This window comes from Equus quagga, chromosome 1 (genome assembly GCF_021613505.1).
Source record: "Equus quagga isolate Etosha38 chromosome 1, UCLA_HA_Equagga_1.0, whole genome shotgun sequence".
In the NCBI taxonomy this organism is placed as follows: domain Eukaryota; kingdom Metazoa; phylum Chordata; class Mammalia; order Perissodactyla; family Equidae; genus Equus; species Equus quagga.
The window spans coordinates 63,798,398-63,820,533 of NC_060267.1; the positions used below are offsets into that span (position 1 = coordinate 63,798,398).

Below are 22,136 nucleotides of genomic sequence, written 5' to 3' on the forward strand. Positions count from 1 at the left end.
CATAACTTTTTTCTTTGAAAACATGCCTAAAACCCAAATCTTCTTTATAGTAATGCCTCTTGAATGTCTCTCTTTGTATGCAGCCATCAGTTTAGTCCTGCCTCTTATCCCTCAAATCCAGTTGCTTTCCAGTGTTTCTCTCATCTAGGCTTTTCTATAGGCTGCTGCCAAGCTAATCTTCCTCAGCCACCCCCACAAAGGGCTTACGAGATTTCCCATGTGTGTTCGGCGCTCAGAGCAGCCCTTGAAGCTTATGATTAGGGCCGCCTCAGAGTATCCACCCAGAGAGCTCTCTTCTCACTACTGCAAACCCGCAATTCCAGCGCTTTCTGTTTTCCCACTGGCTCGTGACTTTTCAGCCTTTCACTACATTCTTAATTTTGCCCCTGTTGGGAGTATGAGGAGAGAAGTTCTCGGACCCGACCTGCTGTACTGGTTTAGTTCCTGAACTTTCTGTTCGTCTGAGCCATATAGCACTTACAGTTTGTGCTGTCCATTTCTACCATCTTGCACTGTTATTTAACTATACTCTTGAACATGTTATAGGTACCCAGAGGGCAAGAGCCATGCCGTTTATTTCCTTTTTGCTCTCAGAACCTAGCACTGTGGTTTGTATTCACTTCCACTTAAATGCCTGTAGAGTAAATGAATTCCATTTGACTGAACATTCCTTTAGTATTTATACTGTTGTATGTACAGTTTATGCAATATTAATTGATAATTCTGTGTATATAATCAAGAAAAGTTGTGTGATGTGGTGATAGAAGCAGTTGGTTATTACATTTGGTTATGAGTCCTGACTTTACCTCGAGTTATGCAGAAAATGGGGATGTACCTACGTTTCCTAATTCGTGAGCTGGTCAAGGTCAAATGAGAAAGTCCTATTGGAGTCGGAGGTTGCTCTTTGTATTGGTGATAATAGGTCGGACTGACGTTCACGCGGCGATTCCCACTGAGCCTCGTGTGTGTGATTAGTCAGACATCCTTTCTGATTGGTTTGCCATCGTGGTACCAGTTGTTCAGTATTTTTACTATTGCCCTGCAGAGAGACCTCAGGCTTCAAGGAGGGAAATGATGGAGGGAGCTGAAATGGTTGGGGGAGGCTCCCTGGACTCTTGAGGACTGGAACCGACTTTGAAGGGTGGCTGGAATTCAGAAGGACGGAGATGGGGGTTTGATGAGTGTCAAGCGCCCTCTCTCTAAGCTGCGTCCCCTGCCTGTCCTTGGGCCTACCCCAGGGCAGGAACCAAAGCTTTTATTGACTGGCTGGCAAGTTACTCTTTAGAGTTAGTCTTTTTTCTATACTGTGGAGTTTGGATGTATTAACCACTATTATTTTTTTTCAATTCTAATAACTATAGTATGTGACTGGAAATAAAACAGAGAGGTAATCTAAGTGGGGTGAGTGGGGGAGAATAATATTATGGGATGCCCCCCAGGGCTGGGCATCCTAGTGGTGAGTCGTAAGTCACTTCAGTTTACAGTTGGGAAAACACGACTCAGAGAAGTTAGGGGAATTTCTCACGTTAGGCAGAACCCAGACAGGAACTTTGATTTTCTGATTCCAAATCTTGTGCCCTATATGGCCTTTTAAAATGTGAAGGAATTGGGAGCGGGGGAGGAACAGGGTTAGTGGAGTGACCTACCTAAGTGAAGTTCTCTTGAGTTTCACAGAACTTAGGAAAAGTGACTTCTGAAGGTGGGAGGGAGAGGGAGTGACTATAGGTTTTAAAGTCCTCAAGAGAAGGTCCGTATCTTTTTTTATATTGCTCATGAAAGGACCTGGTATAGTGCTCATTGATTGAGAAAAGTAGGCTTATAGTACTTTGGAAGATGGTGAAACGGTTTTGGGTTTAATTAAAATGAGACGTACTTGAAAGGCCTTGCAGTACAGGGTTAGGTTTAGAATTTTAGAAGGTCTACTTCGTTGTTGAAATTAATGGGGAACTGACATGATCAAAATCAAGAGGGAGATAAATCTTATTCCTGTGGGGAGAGCCGCTCATGTGGAGAGGGCCTTTGTTGAAATGTTCTTCTCGGCCTAGCTGAAACAGGTATTTGAACTCAACACCATTCTTGTAGTACCATTGTATTGCATCAGACACGTTCATGTCTAATGAAGTGGGTTTTGAAAATGCCATTATCCTGTGGATGGCCCTTTTGATGTGACGACTTGTCTCCTCAAACCGTGGAGCCCCCCACACATGTCGACAGCCTGCGTGCCTTTTGCCGTTCTTTCCTGGTCCTGGCTTACGTAAGGCAAGTTCCCTGAACAGATGGACTGTGGTTTGATATCATGCGATTGGGTCACATCTTCGCTTCCTGCTTCTGGAATTGAGGGCAGATGCTGGCATGGTTCTCAGGGATTTTCATGCTCTGTCCCATAGAACTGGCTTGAGCAAACTTTTGGAGTCTTCTCAAAATTTATGATGTGTCTTGACTTTCCCTAACTCCAATGCTAAGGATAAAATATAACGCCTTTCTTAACTGAATCTTCTCAAATCAAATCCAAGCAGTCTGCATAGACATTAAGATTTGCTTCCTCTCTGACTTAGATCCAGTTTCAGCTGCACAGTTGGGGCCCAGATAGCGCAGGTGGGTTTCTTTTGGTACCTTTTTGGCTGTGAATTTAGGATTGGTTGACTAGCAGGGTTTTTTGCCTTAAACAAACACATTCTCAAACACTAGTGGAGTAAGTCTGATTGGTTTAATGGGTCCAGCTTCATAGATCAGGTCTGGCTTTTTGTAAAGCTGTTCCCTCATTTTGGCAAAGCAGTGCACATTATAAAGGAGGATTTCTAACTTTGGTTAGATATTGGTTACTTTGACATTTCTTGAAGGTTCAGTGGTCCTTGCAACATTTTATCAATCTGAAAGGAGTACACTATAGGAAGGTACCAGGGATTCTGCCTGCTTTGTCTTACTTAGTTCTGGGAACCAGCCCTGGATGGTAGTTGTTATAATGGTACAAAAGCTTCTTACTTATGTACCAGTTAATTTCCAGAAAGCTCTTTTTAAGTCTGTTTGTTCCCAGGTCTAGGTGACCAGTGCTCAGGAGATCACTCTAGACTGTGATGACATTGACTCTAACCCAGGATTCTTTTCAGCTTTTTTAAACATTATCCAAAGATGTTAATATTTTGTCTTTCGTTTTTTACTTATAAATGTATTTATAAAAGGAAGACCCTGCTTCAGATAGAGCAGATCCCTGTAGACGACAGCAGTCCAGCCGCTGAGACTCAAATGGTTGTGCCTCACCATCGACTCCATCCCGGTCCCCCTGGGCAGGCAGAGTTGACAGGATCTTGCTCAGGTTGCAACTTGGTTGTATCTATGGAAGTTTGTAAACAGAAGAACTTGTTTCCACTTTACAGAGGAGGAGGCCAAGGTCACGATGTTAGTGGTGGTGGAGCCTGCGTCTGGGCATCCCAGAGTGGGCGCTCTTTCCCCTCATCATGGTGCTTCATGTGCAGTAAATATCTTGTTATGGTCGCTTCATCAGGAAGGTTTTCTTTTTCTTTTCTTTTTTTTTTTACGCCAGGAGAATTTGCTTCAGCTCTTAGTGACACTGTGCCTCTTTGTAACTGCAAGTTACTCATGCGTGCAGCAGTCAGAGCAGACCTGGTGTTTTTAGGTAATTTGAATCTCTCCAATGAGTCTAATTATAGTTGATTACTCACTATTTGAATTAATTTATATATATTTATAGCAAACTCCTTGCATCTCAAAGTAACATAAGCACAGACTTGCAAACAACTAAAATTTTGAGTTAGAGAAAAGAAAAAAGCTATCACTGTTCGTTAGTAACACTTTGGCTCATTCTACCCCCCATGCATTTTTTTTTTTAGTCTAATAAAATCACTTTAACCATTCTGTCTCTTTCAGTAGTTTATCGAAGCTAATAAAAGTGTTTTTAAGTTGGCAAAGAGCTTCAGTGTATAGAAAAAATAGCTCATTTAATCTTAGCAGATCTTTAGTAGTGATCAACACAATGAGAAGTACAGAAAAAGAGACAGACTCGCTCTCAAGAAATGTGATGCTGGGGAACTGTGCTGAGTGCAGATTCCATGATGGCAACCACAGGGGCTCCTCATGGGGGTGGTGGGGCTTGATCTCTGTGCCCTGCAGGATGGCTAGGGTTTAGCGTGAATGAGGGGCGGAGGAGAAGCACTTCTAGGCAGGGGAGAATGTGTGTGAAGGAGGAGCGTGCTAAGGTTCAAGAATATTAAGGGGAGGAGTGGAAGTTCGTGATGTAAGGGGTGCGTTCAGAGAATTACGGGCCTTGAAAATCAGGTGATGGTTTTAATGTGGAAAAAGAGCGTCTAACCGTGCCATAGAGGAAGTGGAGCAGGGCGGCCGCCTAGGAGATTTGGAGTTGGTGTGATGACATCAGAAATGGAGTGGAAGGCGGCTCGGTGACACTTCAGACAAAGAAGTCGGAGACACTGGTGGCCAGGTTTTTGCATAGCTGTGTCCCTGGCTGCGTGCTCCTCCCTCAGGTGTCTGCAGGCCTTCTCCCTCACCTCGTCCACGTCTTTGCTCAGATGTCCCCTTTTCTCGTCGAGGCTTATGCTGATCACTCTTTTGGAAAAAACTGCCATTATCTTACTCTGCTTTTTCTTTTTTTGTAGCACTTACTACCTTCTGAAATACTGTGTTTACTTATGATATTTACTTATTTACTATGTTTACTGTCTCCTTCCTACTAGAATATAGCCTTATGAAAATAGATATCTTTGTTTTGTTCACCACTGTACCTCAAGTGCGTAGAAAGTGCCCGGTGCCTCCTAGGCCCTCAGTAAGTATTTGTTGAATGGCAGTAGCTGTTGTCTGTCAAAGGGTGGAGTACAAAAATTAAGAAGGACTCCACGAAATAAAGGAACAACTCCAGGGGCCAGCCTCATGGCATAGTGGTTAAGTTTAGTGCACTCTGCTTTGGCGACCCAGCTTCACAGATTTGGATCCTGGGCGTGGACTTACACCACTTGTCAACCATGCTGAGGCAGTGACCAACATATAAAGTGGAGGAGGATTGGTACAGATGTTAGCTCAGGGCTGATCTTCCTCAAGTGAAAAAAGAGGAAGATTGGGAACAGAAGTTATCTCAGGGCTAATCTTCCTCAGCAAAAAAAAAAAAAAAAAAAAGGCTTCAGGGTTTTTACACCTGGAAAATGCCTTTAACTAGTGAGAAATTTAGTGAGTGAAAGATTGAGGGGAAATGAATACTGGTTTGAGCCTGTTGAGTTTGAGGTGCGGGATAGCCAAGTGGGATTGTTTAGTAGGCAGCAAAGATCTAAGACTGAAACATGGTGGGAAATGGGAGAGAGCCCGAGGCAAAGAAATGATTATCAGCATTCACCTTCTGCTTCATTCTCTTTTTCTTTTGGATTCCAGTGCCCTAAAAAGCCGTCTTAAGTGGAGTAGTTATTTTGGCCCTGAACGTCTAACCTAGATCTGGAGCCTCACTGTGTTCGCTGTGATGTTCCCCCTCCCAGTTTGCAGGTCCGTGCCTTGTTTCCCCCGCCCCCTCCAGCCCCAAAGAAGAATGTGTTCGGAATTGTTTGAGATGTTCTGGCTGTGCTGAAGCCGGCCTTCAGGCTGGGCCGCTTTCTCTGCAGCAGTGTGGTTGACCTCTTGGGAAGCTGCTCTGGTTCCTGGCTGAGGTAGAGGAGAAGAGATTTCCTGTTTGGGGCCCGCATTTACACTGCTGGCTTCCGGTCATGGTTGTGATGTTACAGGTGTCACCTTTTCTATCTCCTGAAGCTCCCTGATGGCTGTCTTGTTAAATACTTCCCATGCTGCTGTTTTTCTCCGTGAACCAGCCACCGGCGCAGTTGTATCTCTAGGCCATCTTTATTTTTCTCTTTGGGTTGATCTAACTTGATTGTTTTCCTTCTGATTTTGAAGGCATTCAAATCATGTGACTTGGCTGCCTGAAATTTAATAAAATCTTTATTTATGGGAGTAGATAAAAAATTCTACATATTTGTCTGGAATTGGATTCTAATCAGTGTATCTTTCTGGGACTCACTTCTCAAAGGAGGATAGCACCTAACGTAAATGATGGCTGTGAAGCTAGTGTGTAGTAGTGTTCATAAAGTGCCCAGCACATAACCTGATACCAGCAGATATTCCACAGGTGAGAATGATTATGTATTTAAATGAGTGCAGGGGTGTCCTTTGGAGGAGGAAACCTGTGTCTCTGTAGTGAGGAGCCACGGTGGGTCGGTGCCCAAACATATTTCACTCACCGCAGGAGGAGCTGCTGTCTCCGGGAGCTGCCGTGAAGTGCAGCGTTAGAAGGCTGGAAATACTCAGGCAGAGGCTGGATCGTCTTCTGTCTGAGAAGCTGTAGGAGGAATTGCTTGCGTTGGGTGGGAGGATGGAATTGGTTATCGCCAAGCTCTGTTTCTGCTGTAGAATTCTGTAGTCCAAGCTTCCTTGCTCCCTGTTTTTAGCCAGCGTACAGGCTCTCAGCCTCCCCAGCATTCACGGCTTCCAGATGAACACTGTTTTGTAACTTTCTTATTGTAGTGCAAACATTTATTTATTGCTTGGCTTGTACTCTGGCCATTTTCCAGAAAAGAATTTAGGAAGCTTGAAGTAAACATACGTGCAGTAAGACCCAAACTAACAATCAGAAAGGGAAGAACAGGTAAAAGGGGAAAGAAAGAGAACAGTCATCCCTAACTTTAGCTGAGGAAGCTTTAGTCGCTGAGCACAGTAGTTAGCTCCGAGTTTTCTGGCAGTGAGGGCAGTAGGGAAGCTGGCAGTGTGCGTGGGTCTCATTGGCTGTTAACTGTGAGTTCATGAGGAGGGTGCCACCTTCCTTGATACTGTGGAGCCCCAAACTCGAAGATTGCAGTGCAGGGAGAATCTGCAAATGGTGAGGGCTCCTGGGCCTGGCAGCCGGCCGTCTTATTCAGGCTTCCTCTTTAACGTGTATTGAGGCTTCGCTTCAGCACTGCTGCTGCCGTTTTCCTTTCCTCACCCGGGGGCTCTGCTCCCAAGTGTGGATGCACTAGTCTTACCCTAATGCTGATGGAACAGCTGGTGTAAGGCTGGGACGTTTAAATCAAGCTTTGTAATGCTGGAGGATAATGAATAGGGAGCAGTATGAAACTGTTCAGCCTGGCTTACAGAGACATTTTCCTCACGTCCTTACCTCTTGGCCTGTCTCCATTTGGCAGACATCATCTGAGTACTGCCACTAAAAGTGTCCAGAGCCAGACGTTTACCTGTCTTCCGGCAGGCCCAAGATAGCAAGGTCCGAGAGGATGTCTGCTTGGGCTTCCTGTCTGAAGAGCTGCCGCCTTGCCGGGTAACGGACATTGGGAATGATGACTTCCTTTAGGAAAGACCACACTTACTCAGAGAGTGACCTGATATATGTAGGTTGCATATAAAAGATACTCACATGTGTTACCATGGTTCTTTGGCTAAAGACACGCTGATTTCATTGGGAAAAAGAAGTTTCTCCCTGCTCTCCAGCAAGATAGAAGTCTTTGTATAAGGGGCATCCGGTAATACAGTGAAGAATTTGGGTTTATCACTCTCCATGACTCGAGTGGATTCACTTTCCTGCTTTATTCTGCAGGTGCTGAGCTACTTTAAGCCTCTTCTGGGGTTTCCTTGTTCTGGCGAGCAGGGCTGAACCTCCTTATTTCTGTTCACTTGCTTCAGGATAACCATTCCGTGTAGCTTGCCTAGGTGTGAACCTCGCTGATTACATAATAGTCTATATTTATAGTTCCAGGACACCTTGTGCAGGCTTCCTGTTACATTTCTGCAATATCGGATCTTGAAATATGCATTGAAATACAAATAGCTCCAAAGGAACAAAGCGAAAACAAATGGCGTTTTCTACTTGAAGTGAGGACTAATAGACATGTTTGGGAGCACTGAACATGGAGGAGGTAGTTAAACCTGAAGACGAATATAGAGGTAGAACAGCGATAACTGTGGCTTTTTATTTATACAAACACATACAATATATATGTATGGGGTTTTGGCTGTTTTTGCTTGATGTATTCATTCCCAGATCGAACCATAATGTGCTCTAATTGAGTCTCTTTGTTTAGCACATGGCTGTTGATTTGAGTACTTTCTCCACTTGAAAAACTGACATTTTAATTTTGTTATTCAATGTGCAACAGATTTAAATAAAAACACCAAGATTGTGTATTGTAGATTTCCTTCAACAATAATTATGTGTAATTATTTTACCAAAATAAACAAGTTAAAGTAGTTTTAGCTATTTTATCTCATTTAACATTTGGAAAAAAATGACAAACCAGGGGCCAGAGTTTGCTCATGTTTCTCAATGAGGAAAGATAATTTCTGATTGCTAGTTCCACCAAAGCAGTGTCAAGTTGACGCTGGTAGAGAGCGCTGGAGGTGGGGAGGGGCAGCGCGGCCAGAGCCGAAAACAGCTGCTGGTTTCGTGAAGGCGGGCTCTCAGAACGGTTAAAGGACCTTTGAGCATTCGGTGAGACTGCACACATAAAACTTGCAGCATGCTTCCTGGCACATAGAAAACACGAAGTACATGAGAGTTATTATTAAGAAAATTGTTTTTCATAGACATTTTAGACTAGAAAGGACCATGACTAAGGGGACCATGGTTATCATTTTAGCCCACTTTATTTTACGGGCGAGGAAACGGGCTCAGAAGTTCTGTGGTGTTTCAGCATAATTTCAGGATAAAAGTTCAGCGAATGGCTGAACAGGAACCTGGCTCCCTCCTCGCTTAGAACTTCATTTAGCATCCCTTTTGTGACCCACGCCTCCATTAGGGGGAAGCATTTTTTAAAAATCACCTAAACTTATGGGCGACCTCTTTAAAATCCTTTCAAAGCAGACCCCTGACAGATAGATGCAGACTTGATAAATAATGATAAAATCAATATAGCAAAATAGTAACAATTATAGAACTTAGGTGGTAGGTATGTAGGCGTTCACAGTTCTGTCAGTTTTTCTGAATGTTTGAAAATGTTAAAATGCTGGCGGGGGGGATAAAAACCCTACAGGATCTTCTCACCCTAGGTGTGTTTCCGTTTCTCATCTCTGTAGACAGATAGACCAGCAGTACTTGCTACCACCAAGGAAATAAGACAGCCTGGGGCCCAGAGCCCCTGCGGGATCCTGGGCGCACATTCTCGGCCCTCCCCTTGACATTCTCCAGGGACTGAGGACCATGGGTTGGTCTTGACATTCTCTTTTCTTTTCCTTTCTTTTTCCTCTCTTTTTTTTAAAAACAGAAATTACAAATGATAGTTGTGCATTGCAGATTTGAAATTCCCTAAGCACAAGCAAACAAGCCAATTAACACAGTTAGCACTGTAGATCACTTTCCTATGAACAAATGCTGGTTTTTTTCTTTCCCTTGTTTTGCTTTCTCCCTTCGCTTGGTAAATTTTACTTTTGTTCTCTTCCTTCTTGTTTTTCATGGGTTTATAAGCTGGAGTCTTTCTTCTCTCCTGTAGTCTTTCTCTCCAAGATCACAGTGGTTTCTTCCACTTTATCCTTTTTTTAAAAAAACAAAGCCACCTAAATATTCTTTTGGCTAGGGCCCTTCCACCCTTTCTCATCAGTCCTTTAAGTCTTGTCAGGTCCAGCGTCCCTTTCCTTATCATGGGAGAAGGGGAGGGAGGGTTTCAGTAAATTGGGTTTTCGGAGTCAGGCAGAAACCTTAGGGGATGCTCTTCAGGGACCACCAGGCTCAGAATTAGCTGTTCCTTGCAAACAGATGGTGCGCCCTGAGGAAATAGCTGCTCTCAGCAATTGGGGGCTTGCATATACTTTAGCTTAGAGATCCTGGCACTGGGAAAAAAGTCTCCTGGAGCAACTGCGTATAATCACCTATGAACCATTCTAGACTGTAGCTAGGGCCTACTAATTACTGACTTGTGTCTAGATGTCATCATTCTGTGCTGCACATAGATATGCTGCATAATTCTGTACAGCGTCTCTGCTGTATCCTCAATTCTCTGAAGGATAGATAACATCAAGCCCTGTCAGACCCTTATTTTTGAATAATCATCCTGCTACTAGAGGCCTTCTTCACTAAACACAGTGCTAGCATCAGTGCTGCCAGCAACTTGACACCCGTACAGTCCTAATGCTAAGTCTCTGGACATCTAGATCTTGAGGTCTGGAAGGAGTTCAGACAACTCTAGATGCTTGCATCCTCACGCCCCAAGGGATGCTGTGGATTCAGTGGTTAGAAATCTTATAAAAATATGAATATTGTAAAATAGTATAAAAGTCCTTCCATTTTCGCTGGGCTTTTCCCTGGTTGGTTTGATTTAGCTATCACCCTCCAGGAGACGGCAACCAGAAGTGAACTGCTTGCTTTGACATATTGTTTGACAAGGGGATGAACATTTCAGACTAGGGAGGGCAAGAAATTAAAGCTTGTGTAGTTCACCGAATCTCGGAGATTTCTAACGGTATCATATTTCTTTTGGCTAAATTCAGTAATTTTTTCTTTGTTCTGCAGAGGGGTGGAAATGACATAAAGCTAGACAGCAAGAGACTCAATTGAGTGTAGAAAGTGTGATTGCTCCTTTAGAGCAGGAAATAGGAAGGGTGAATTGGGGACCTGCTACCTTTTTTGGGGGGCTAACAGTCTCGTAGAACTGTTTGATACCTTAAACTCTATACATACGTAACTGGGATAAAAATAAAATCTGAGTTAAAAAAATTAATGTTAAATATATGGCGGTTGTAAGTGATGAATTCTTAGTAGATATGAAGGATTGAAGTCTGCTGTTGAAAAGACAGATTCTGGGGCCGGCCCCACGGCCGAGCGGTTAAGTTCACACACTCCGCTTTGGTGGCCAGGGTTTCGCTGGTTCGGATCCTGGGCGCAGACATTGTACCGCTCGTCAGGCCACATTGAGGCAGCGTCCCACATGCCACAATTAGAAGGACCTGCAACTAAGATATACAACTCTGTATTGGGGGGATTTGGGGAGATAAAGCAGGAAAAAAAAAAAAAAGACAGATTCTTAGATTGCATTAATAATACACAGAGGGGCCTGCAGATCTAGCTGTTTTTTTCAAGAGCTACTTAAAGTGACATCCAAAGGTTGAAAATAGTGTAATAGAAACATGCAAATCTGACAAAACAAAAAGGTAGATATGGTAAGATTAATATGTGACAAAATAAAATTCAAGCTACAGAAGGAGTAAAGGGAAGAAAGGGGTGTATTTTTTTTTTTTTTGAGAAAGATTAGCCCTGAGCTAACATCTGCTGCCAGTCCTCCTCTTTTTGCTGAGGAAGGCTGGCCCTGAGCTAACATCCGTGCCCATCTTCCTCTCCTTTATATGTGGGACGCCTACCACAGCATGGCTTGTCAAGCGGTGCCATGTCCACACCTGGGATCCGGGCTGGCGAACCCCGGGCAGCCGAAGCAGAACATGTGCACTTAACCGCTGTGCCACCCAGCCGGCCCCTCAAAGGGGTGTATTTTATGTTGATGTGGTAGCATCTCTCAAGACATGTCATGAATCTTTATTCGACTAATAAAGTAGCATCAAAATATATAAGGCCAGAACTGTTAAAAACACAAGAAAAAGTTGATAAATTCACTGCTTGTAGATTAAGAAAGCAGTATCGGAGTAACATAATAAAGATTTAATGTATTCTAATTTTGTAATCATGAACAGTATTCTTTTAAAATACTTCTTGAGTTTTCTAGGAAATTGATATGGAGGTTTATAAAGAACACCCAAATTAGAAGTTAACGACAATCAAGAAAAAGCCAAAACAAATAATATATCTACTTGGAAATAGAAGATGATTATTCTGAATGATCCCTGGGTTAAAGAATAAGTCACAGTTGTAATTACAAACCGTTTAGAAATGAACAGCAACAAGAGCCCTACGTATCAAAACTAGTGGGAGTTTGCTACAACAGTTCCCAAAGGGAAATGTGAAAGCAAGAAGATTGAAAATCAAGCTAGAGAAGGAACAGCTAAGTAATACAAAGAAAATAGGGATTTAGAAAAAAAATTTAAGAAAAATAGATTTGATCCATAAAACCCCAAATTGGTTCTTTATAAACAAACACGTTATTAAAAGGGACAAATATTTGGCAAATCTAAAAAAGAAAAAAAGACACAAATAGCAAAATGGCAAAGAAAAACGGTGTCTTTTTGATGAACTTTAATGTAGTCCAACTTGAGTTTTGTTTCATTAAAGTTAGTGGTTTTTGAATCCTATTTGGTTAATTTTTCTGGACCCAGTGTCTTGAAATGTTTTTCCCTTCTTTCCTCTAAAAGGCTTTGTCTTTTACCTTTCACACTGAGATGTGCAGTCGGTCCATCTGGAGTTGATTTGATTATGGTAGGGGATGTGTTTGAGATGCATTTCTTTTTCATTTTTGCCCAGTTGATCCAGCACGATTTGTTGCTAATATCTTCCTTTTCCCAGTGCACTACAGTGTCACCTTTATCATACATCAAGTAGTGCTATATGTGAGAGTCTGGAATCTCTATTCCGTTGGTCTGTTTGTCTTTGGGCCAAAACCACACGGTCTTAATTGTTACAATGTTATGATGGGACTGGATCTCTAGTAGTGTAGGTCTTCCAAAAGCATTGTTTTCCAAGGTTGCTTTGGCTATTCTTGGGACGTTTTTCCCTAAAAATTTGAGCATCAGCTTGTCAGTCCCCCAGCCCGTGCAAACCTGTAGGATCTTGATGTGGTTTTGTTGAATCTGCACATCACTTTGCAGAATGTTGACATGTTTACAGTGGTGAATCTCCCAGGGAGGACGCTGGCATGTACCTCCATTTATAAAAAAGAAATTTTATTTTCTATCCTTCATAGTTTCCATCAAGTAAGTAACGCTTTGAAGCGTCATTGTAGAGATCTTGTCTTTTGTTAGATTTACTCCTAGGTATTTGATTTTTTTGGTGCCTTTGTATATGATATATTTTTGAGTTTTTGTTTTCTATTTGTTGCTGGTTTAAGAAAAGCTGATGACTTTTTTTGTATAGTGACTTTGCTGTTTTATCATGAATAAGTGTTGTTTTATCAGTTTGTTTTTGTTTACATCAGGATGATTATTTGGTCTGTGTACATTTAACTGCCTAACTCCCTTATCCCTCAATCTGTGTACAATACCTTCATCATCTCCCTGGAACCACCTTCCTTTCTTCTGTAGCCTTCCTTAAGCCTCAGTTTAGGTGTCATTTCTGAGGGTGCTCCCTTTCCTGTGCTCTCTCTGCACTTGGTCTGCATTACCCTTTATCTGTGACATGTTCTCTACGTTACATTGTGAAGTCCTTGACAGGAGGGCTCCCGTCCTCGTCGTCTGTGCTCCCGAAGGTGGAGGTGTCTTCCTAGACAGGTTGTGCACACTGTTCTTGTCTGGTGAAGGGTGTTCAGGCCTTATTCTCTCTCTGCTTGTAAAATCACTAACCACACAGTGCTGTCGGCTCACTTCTTCACCTGGGGCTCCGGTAGGTTGTGCTGTTTGTTGGCCCAGGTAACTCCCCTCTGCCCTTACCTCTCAGGCAGCTGGTGGGTGGTTCCCAGGTCCTTCTCTTTACCGTAGTTCTCTTTCATACTTCATTCCGCTAGCCCAGAATGATCTGCCACTCTCATTTGGCGTCATCACTCTACCTCAGTATCTGTGCTGCTGAGTCACAATGTCTCCTGCTGCCATGCTTGCTTACAGAGGGAAAGGCTTGAGTCTTTTGTCATCTACTTGGGGGAGATCACCAAAGATTATCTAATAATCCCTTTTTTTTCTTTCCGTGCTTTTAGAATCAGTGTAGATTATGTTGATGTGACTCCTAGGGCATTTCTGTTTCCTTGTCTACAAAATGAGCGGTTAGGATCAGGTAAGTATCAGGTTCCTTCCAGCATGAACATTTTATGGTTAATGAGCTGTGATTCTTAATTAGTGAGGGGCATTACATATAAATATACACGCTGGATGTGTTCCACCAGTTTGTTAATTTCGGTTGGAACTGAAAATATACTTCCCTGTAGGTACCTCTTGTGCTAATACAGTGAGGTTCTCCCTCTGTTAAGTCGTATTGCTGAAAAACTCTGTATGGGCATCGGTGAATGGAGAGAGAGAACCCGCTACCGTGACTCTTCGCTGCTTTATGCACACACTGTTTACTTTGTATTCTCTGTCAGCCTTGCCTCCCACAGCTGGATAAAGGTCTGCTCTGAGTCTCTGTCCTGCATCTAGAACAGGGACTGGCACATAGTAGGTGCTAAATAAATACTTGCTGACTGAATGCATAAATGAATTTTTGAGCATTTTATTATGTGCCAGGCACTATGCTGAGTATTCTATGTATATTACCTCATTTAACCCTCAAACCTTCATTTGTAATTTTGGCAGCGTTGGGTTGCCCTCTGTTTAGATGGGGAGAGAGGTTATTCTGGACAATGGGATATTTTACGTCAGATGGGTTTGAGGGAGGTACCTAAGTGGGAATTTTGGATAGTTGAAAGGAGAGCACTGAGAGATGGGGAAAGGACTTCAAAAATGAAGATAATAAAGGGTAAAAGAGAAAATTTGCTTGCTTGGCCATTTTACTGAGGACCCTGGTGGTAGGAACCACCCACATGATAAAGAGATATTCCTTGGATATTTATGCAAGAAACACACATACTGCATCTCTCCTGTTTGCCAGGATCTAGAGATGGAGAGATGCGTCAAGCACTAACCCAGTCTCTGATCTGAAGGCGTTCGCAGTTTAGTGGAGGAAATAGATAAATAAGCAGTTGTGAAATGAGGTGCGTTGCTGTAATTGCTGTACGTTGAAGATGTTAAGTTGAATTAGTCAAAAAATGGAACATGGATGTTTAATATTTGATGTAACTTGTAAAATAACGGAATCTTGGTATTGTACAGTTTTAGACCAACCTTTCATTTAATGCAAGATATCCTTACTTCACGAACTCTGACTGTTGGTCCTTAAGCCTCTGCTTAAATATCCCTAATGACAGAGAAGTCATCACCTTCTGAGGCAGCCAGTTCCATTGTAGGGTGGAGCTGTAGTTAGGAAATGAATTTTGGTGAAACAGAATTTACCACATCCTGACCTCATGATTTGATTTAGTATTGGAGTAAGATAAATTGACTCAGTTGCTGCGTCTATAAAATGCGGTGATTTTGTCTTCACAGCTAGGGTACCTTTCAGATCAAACTTTGTTGAATTAATTCTGTGAATCTCTGACTTATATTTACATGGCAGATTGATATTCAAGTAACACTTGCCGATTACATATAGGACATTTGTGAGATTTTGTGCCCAGTTCTCCCTCTGTCTCCCCCATTGCCATGGCTACAGTTAACAGTAAATGCTGTTGACTCTCTTTAATCTGTTGTTAAACAGATTCCCCAAATCTGCTAAGCAATTATCTTGTACTTGTACGGTTTGTTTTATTTTGAACCTAAATGAAGGCCTTTGTATTAATTGCCCCTATTAAATCTCATTTTGCCATTTAGGCAGCCTATTCTTAGTGTGCTTTTTTCTGATGTCAGTTAACATTGTATCTGCCAATTCCTTGGAGGTTAGGAGACTAGGAAATGGAGGTATTGTGGAAAAACAAGTGATTGAGAATTTAGGAGTGCCCCCATTCTTCCAAGACGGAGGTGTGTGTTGAATTATAAATGATGCTTCTTAAGTGTTTTAAAGATGATAGAAGTAAATGGAATTTGTCTGGAGAAATGTCTGGGTAAATCAGATTTTTGTTTTGAACCCCAAAATTTGGGAGTGAAATGTTACCTGGGCTAGAGGAGAGTTTACTTTCGCATTGTCACGTTGTGTGGTGCTCGGTATTTTGATGCGCTCACTTTGATGTTACTGCCTCGGGGTAACCCCAAGTGGGTGGAGTTCAGAAGAACCGCTGAGGCGTTTGAGGAACAAAACCCAGGGCAGTAGGCTGGGGGGAGCTGGTGGTCAGGGTTTTAGCTTTGTTCACAGAGATATGCAGCATATTTTAAAAAAAGAGGAAAAGAACCTATATGGTATGCTTTCCCCAGAGGCAGAAGAGGGAGAAGAGAAGCCAGGCCTCCTTGAGAGGGCGCATGGTGTTCGGGGTGCAGAGGACAGAGGAAGGCAGATTACTCAGGAGAACTGGAGTGGAGGAACAGACTAGACGGTAGATGTTAACGGGGGTTGACATCAGTACCGGAAAGTCTTTGCTCTAAGTTCTGACTTTTGCCTTCGCCATTGCCAGCAGTGGTGTGATCTGCTAAGCACACTGAGTAAAGGGCATGTGCACCTTAGGCCCTCTCCCTACCTTTTGGTGCGTGTTTGTAGTATTTGGAAATATTCACTGTGTGGGAAGGCATAGTTGTGCTATAGTAGGCAGGGTGAGGGAGAGAAGGGTCGTCACCAGCAAAGTCGGACGGTGAAAAGACTGGAATTCAGTCTCTGTGAGAGAATCTTCATCCCCCTCTTCCTTTTTCACTGCTAAGCTGTCTCAGCAAGAAGAAACCTAGGAGTTCTTCCAGGATTCCAAGGGGCTTTTTTTAAAATCACAGATACCACTGTTAGAGGAATGCTGCTGTATTTGGTTTGAAAATGTTGACTTTGCGCTAAAAGGCAAGTCAGGCAGAGTGTTTCCTGGAAGGCAGTTACAATAGGAGTTGGGAGCACAGGTGCAAGGCCGGGAAGTTTAGAGATGTAGATCTGAGAGGGAGCAAAGGGCTGAGTGTGGAAGTCGGTTGGGGAAGTGTAGTGTCAGGTACACTCTTAAAGAAAGAGGTGTCAGTGTGTCTCAGAGCCTAAGCAAATTCAGAAAGAAGATTGAATTCGCCCGAAGGGCGTTACTAGTGAATCTCAACAAAGTGTTTCAGTTGAGTTCTTGATGGGGGGCCGGGGAGGGAAGATGGGTGGTGGAAGCCTAGAGAGACCAAGTAATAAGGGTTGGGAAAGGAAAAGAGTATTGAAGTGTATGCATAAACGGGGGCTAAGTTGCATAGACGCTGTCTCTCTAGGCCTGGGAAAACAAGGTTTCTGGTACTAATGTTTATTTAGTCAACAACGCTAATAGAAATGTGTGTTCCATGTACTATTCGCAGGCTGTCTACATTTCCACTTCTCTAGCCAGATATATGGCCTTGTGAATCAACCCTTGGTTGCCCTGGCATGAGAGAGAAAAATAGTGTTTCGATGTGTGACCTCCAGACACATTGAAATGAGGCAAAGATGGAAATTTCCCTTATTGTTGGGACCAAGAGCCAGAATCTCAATTTAGGATTCATCACTCCGATACTATTATACAGCAAAGATGGTAACCCCAAGGGTCCTGCTGTCCCTTTACTGCTGTCACTTCCTTTGACAGCTAGATGTTTGGTTTCTGACAGTCCTTCACATCCCACCAACATCTTCAAACTTTGAAAATTCTGTGATTTATTCTGCAGGCTTTGGGAATTTCTACTGCTAGTAATTGTATTTCCTGGCACAGAACTGACAATTTTCTGTGAACACAGTAGCGTTTCATCGCAGTGCTAAATCATAGTGAAATCTTTGTGAAGACATTTTAATGGGGCTCAAGCTTAGGTTAAATTTTAGTTGCAGGAGAGCTACCAATGCAAATGATTCAAGTGATGATTAAATGAATTATACCTTCCATGCCTAGCCAAGTTTGCACATGCATAGGTTGCAACAACTACATCATGTCTTACCTTTCTGTCCAGAGGCTGGAATTTTCTTTTGACCTTGATTGTGAAATGTATTCAGATTTCAGAAATGTTAAAGTGTGGGGGAAATGTGCATCTTAGAGTTGAAGACGCTGTGGCCACCGGTAGAGATTGGGGCATGGAAGCAAAGGGTGGCCAGGGTAGGACAGAGATACTAAACAGGGAATCTGGTTCTTACCTTTACTATCTAGCAGGACAGTCAAGCTCTAGAGGTCCATCCAAACAAGAAGCTGTGCTATTGAGCCACCAGGGAGTCTTGAAAGGTTGGAGTCACTTACCATAGGGTGCAAGTGCAGAAGAGAGCCCACATATAGTTTATTAATAGTGAGAATTCATATCCAGCTCTAACCTGGGTGGAGTATTGTTGCAAATCATTTTGGTACTCTTAAATTTTGGTTTCTTCATTAGTAAAATGATAGAACTGAATCAGAACCAGCTCATGAAGATTTCATGCGGTTCTGTCAGTTTAGGACTCTAGTGGAATTTTAGGCAGTCTTTTTGGAAAGAGGTGTTTTTCTTTGGTGGCCTACAAATAAAAACCATGTTTGGAACAATGCCATTTATTGTATGCGATAATTCTGTATCTTCATATAATTTTAAAATGTGTTAATGTACAGTATCTTGTTCGACGATTTCAATGAGGTGTTGAAATAGGTCAGGAAGGTATTAACGTTCATGTTACTGGTGAAATGAAGCCATTGTGGTTAGCATCTTGAATAGGTATATAAATCTGATGATCTTATTAACATTTGGGGACGCCAGCCACCAAGGAGGAAATCCTGCTACTGAGGAGGAAAACCCTGTCAGGACAGCTTTCTCACCTTCATCCATCTAGCAAGTTGACATATTCTCCAAGTTCTGAAGTTCTGACTTGACTGTCCTGTGAAGCTTTTCCTGATCTGTCTTCTGCCTGGGCAGAGGTGAAGCCCTTTGATTAGTCTCCCGAAGACTCTGGATTTTAATGATCTGTTTAATGTCTTACTCGTCCACCCTGGCGAACTCCTTTAGTCCAGATGCCTTGTCTTCTTCGTTCCTGCACCCCGTAGCCCACATAATACCTGGCATATAGAGAGCTCGATGAAAAAGTGCCAAATTAAGTGAAAGAATCCAGTGGCTGGGCTGGTGTTAAAAGATGCAGCAGAGTAGGGCATGAAACTCGGGCTCTGGCGTGGGAGGAGCACATCAGGGTATAGCACTTTTAGAGATGGTGCCCTGTGCGTGCATTTAAAAGCTAAAAAACAACCCCTAGTTAATAAAAGAGAGGTAGCGAGGGGTCAGATCTATTAATAAAATAAATTTGAATTTTAAAAAAATGGTAATTAAAGCTCATGAATTCATGGGAATTTTTTAATTCCTGTTTTATTTTACCCTAAACTATATTACTATATCATATACATTTAACAGCAATCTTATATTCAATCATGACTCTGATTTAGAGTGCTGAAATAAAATTTTTAAATTCCCGCAGAAAATAAACCCTTATTTGGTTAATTTTTGTGTTATATGATGTTTATATTTGTCTAGTAATCTGTTCTTATTGAAAGACTCTTGTTAAAAGAAGCCCTTTGGCACTGACTTTCTCAAACTTGCCATAATGTAATGGCCCCTTTGAAAGGAAACGTGCAAAATGTCTTTTTCATAATGTTACTTAAATTGTATAGACATGAAACTAGATATAAAACTTTTATGTTTTTGGCTCATTTACAACTATAAATCAAGTCTGCAAATTAAATACAAAGACAACTACAAAACTAGCAGAATTCAAATTAATACAGTTATTCAGCGTGACAGATGATGTTTAGGTTTCACAGTAGGCAAAAATAGCCGTAGGTCTGATTGCATTTTAAATCCGTTTCTGTATTTTAACTGCAGTGAGCCTGAAAGCTGCAGTGCCGGGTCCGTAAATGCTGTTGTGCAGTGTGCTGTTCACGACGTCAAGGCCTTGTTTGTAAGTTCAGGATGGTCAGACCTCGTACCTAACCAGAACACGTGCCAGCAAGCCTTCCTCAGATACCAGGTTTTATGTGGTGTCAGCTGTTATGTTCACTTGAAGATGAGGTTAACATGGTGACATTGCTGAAATCTTTATTAAATGTTTTTCTAAACCAATTAAGGCTGGAAGTGAGAATGGAAAACTGTCATTGCTTACTTACAGCCACATTTATCGCTAATGAACTTTTCCAGATTTACCACAAAGATAGGACCTGTGTAATACTTGTAGCTTGTGTATGGTATTGGCTGTTAGACTATTGGCTTCTGAATATACCGTGAATATACCATGCCTGTATCACCATACGCTCTGATGATTCAAGTTCCCTGTGGTTTTCACTCTTTCAATTACAGTTACTGTGAAGCCTTTGCTCACGCTGTGCACCGTGAGGACCTTTGGCCTGTAGGAGGTCTTAGCACAGCTGGAGAAGCAGCTGTGGAAGCCTCCTGACAGTGCTTGTTTAGATAGTGGTTACTTATGTTCCAATTTCATTTTAGATTATCTTTTAAATGAAAATATTTTTTAAAATTTGTACACAGTTCTCAGACTCCCCTTCTCCCTCATATTTGTGACCCCCTGTTTGGGAACCACTACTTTAACAAATATTTTTCTTATCACCATCTAGGAGCCCAGGAGTCAAAGATGGGAAAACAAAACAAATTTAATAAAACTTGGCCCTTCTTAATACAATGAGAGACATTTTTTTTTTTTTAAAGATTTTATTTTTTCCTTTTTCTCCCCAAAGCCCGCCGGTACATAGTTGTATATTCTTCGTTGTGTGTCCTTCCAGTTGTGGCATGTGAGACGCTACCTCAGCGTGGTCTGATGAGCAGTGCCATGTCCGCGCCCAGGATTCGAACCAACGAAACACTGGGCCGCCTGCAGCGGAGCGCGCAAACTTAACCACTCGGCCACGGGGCCAGCCCCACAATGAGAGACATTTTAATAGCAAACTATAAGTAGATTGATTTGTGCTATCCTAAGGTAGATTGATTTGTGCTGTCCTGAGGTATGGAGAGAGGGCTGTGGGACCACTGAACCGAGCTGCCGAGTTAGCTTAAAGGCAGGGAAGAGGTTTAGAGCACATGATGGAAAAGCGTTTGTTTGCATAGGGTCTTAAAGGATGAGAGGGTGAGTCTAAACTAGGCAGAGAGATAGTGTGTGTAAAGACCAAAGTCATAAAAGACGTGATTTTCATAGTGGTGAGAAGTGTGTGGCCCTAGATGGTGTTTGTAATATGAGTGATAAGCTGGAACCCAAAGTGAAAGTCTTAATTGTTATACCAAGTGGTTAGCTCTTACTTCGCATCGTCTGTGGGAGCCGTGAAGATCTTAGCACTGGGAGTGTATTCACGGCGGTGTTTTCTATAAAGCAGTCACCACAAGGTATTGTGACGTTCTCCTTCAGGAGCCATTGGAGCTCTTCGAGGGCCGTGACCATGGGTTAGTAACCTCTGTATGTGAAGCTTTGGGTAGAGTAGCTGATAAAGCTAACGTTTGGAAAACATTGGTTGAATAACTAATCATGAGTAAAGAGGGTTCAGGAGAGAAGGATGACAATCTCCTGTGGTGGTGGTGGTTTTAATCTTTTGTGGGTGACAGACCGCTTTGTGGTTCTGTTGAAAGCTACACACTTTCTCCTTGAAAATCCAAATACGTACAACTTTTGGCTTACAGTTTCATGGGATTCATGTACTCCTGAAGCCAGTTCATAGGTTTCTGCTTCAGAATCTCTCCTTAGGAATTATACCCAGGGAACCTATAATCACAACCAGACCTCACCGTGAGTAATTACTGTCTCCTTTAACAGTCTTTAAATGTCAGATTATGATTGTGTCTCTTTCTTATACTTTTCTTGAGTTCTTGTCTTGCTGGAGAGGAGTTAATTCAAATAGCTGAACTATCTATGAAGAAAAACAAATTTTTTATAATGATCAAGGTAAAACTTGGGTGGTCTGTAAAGATAATAGACAAGTGTGCTAATTAAGCCAGAACCAAGAAGCAGCTGCTTGAGGAGGTCCTGGCATTCCTGAATTTGGGTTTAACAAGTCAGTGGGGGGTCCCCAAGATCACCCTCAGACTCGATGATTTGTTAGAAGGACTCAGGACTCAGGAAAGCTGTTATACTCATGATTATGGTTTATTACAGTGGAAAGATACATATTAAAATCATCAAAAGGAAAAGGCACATGGGACAAAGTCTAGGAGAAACCACATGCAAGCTTCCAGGTGTCTTCTTGCCATTGCTCAGCAATAGTGTGACACCATGCGTGAAGTGTTGCCAACCAGGGAAGCCCACCAGAGCCTTCATGTCCAGGATTTTTACTGGGGCTCAGTCACACAGCCTGGCAGCATTCTTATCAGGGAGAATCTTTCAAAGGATCAGAGCTCATCTCCTAGGAATTGGCCAAGGGCCAGTCCTGAAGACAGGCCTGTCTTGGGAATGCGCAGGGTTTGAGCAG

General features: G+C 42.4%; 1 protein-coding gene across 5 annotated transcripts in view; it reads left to right on the top strand.

Annotated features, from left to right (window-relative positions):
• Positions 1–19,432: 19,432 nt before the first annotated feature.
• Positions 19,433–22,136, top strand: part of TGFBR1 (transforming growth factor beta receptor 1) — a 43,475-nt gene continuing 40,771 nt past the window's right edge. Inside the window, exon 1 of one of the 5 annotated variants that reach the window (XM_046673057.1) lies at positions 19,433–19,633. The gene's annotated coding sequence lies outside the window, so the exon portion shown is untranslated. Of the gene's footprint in view, positions 19,634–20,884; positions 21,458–22,136 lie in introns of those variants that run through there. The other 4 variants (XM_046673073.1, XM_046673083.1, XM_046673064.1 and 1 more) reach the window with 4 other exon arrangements.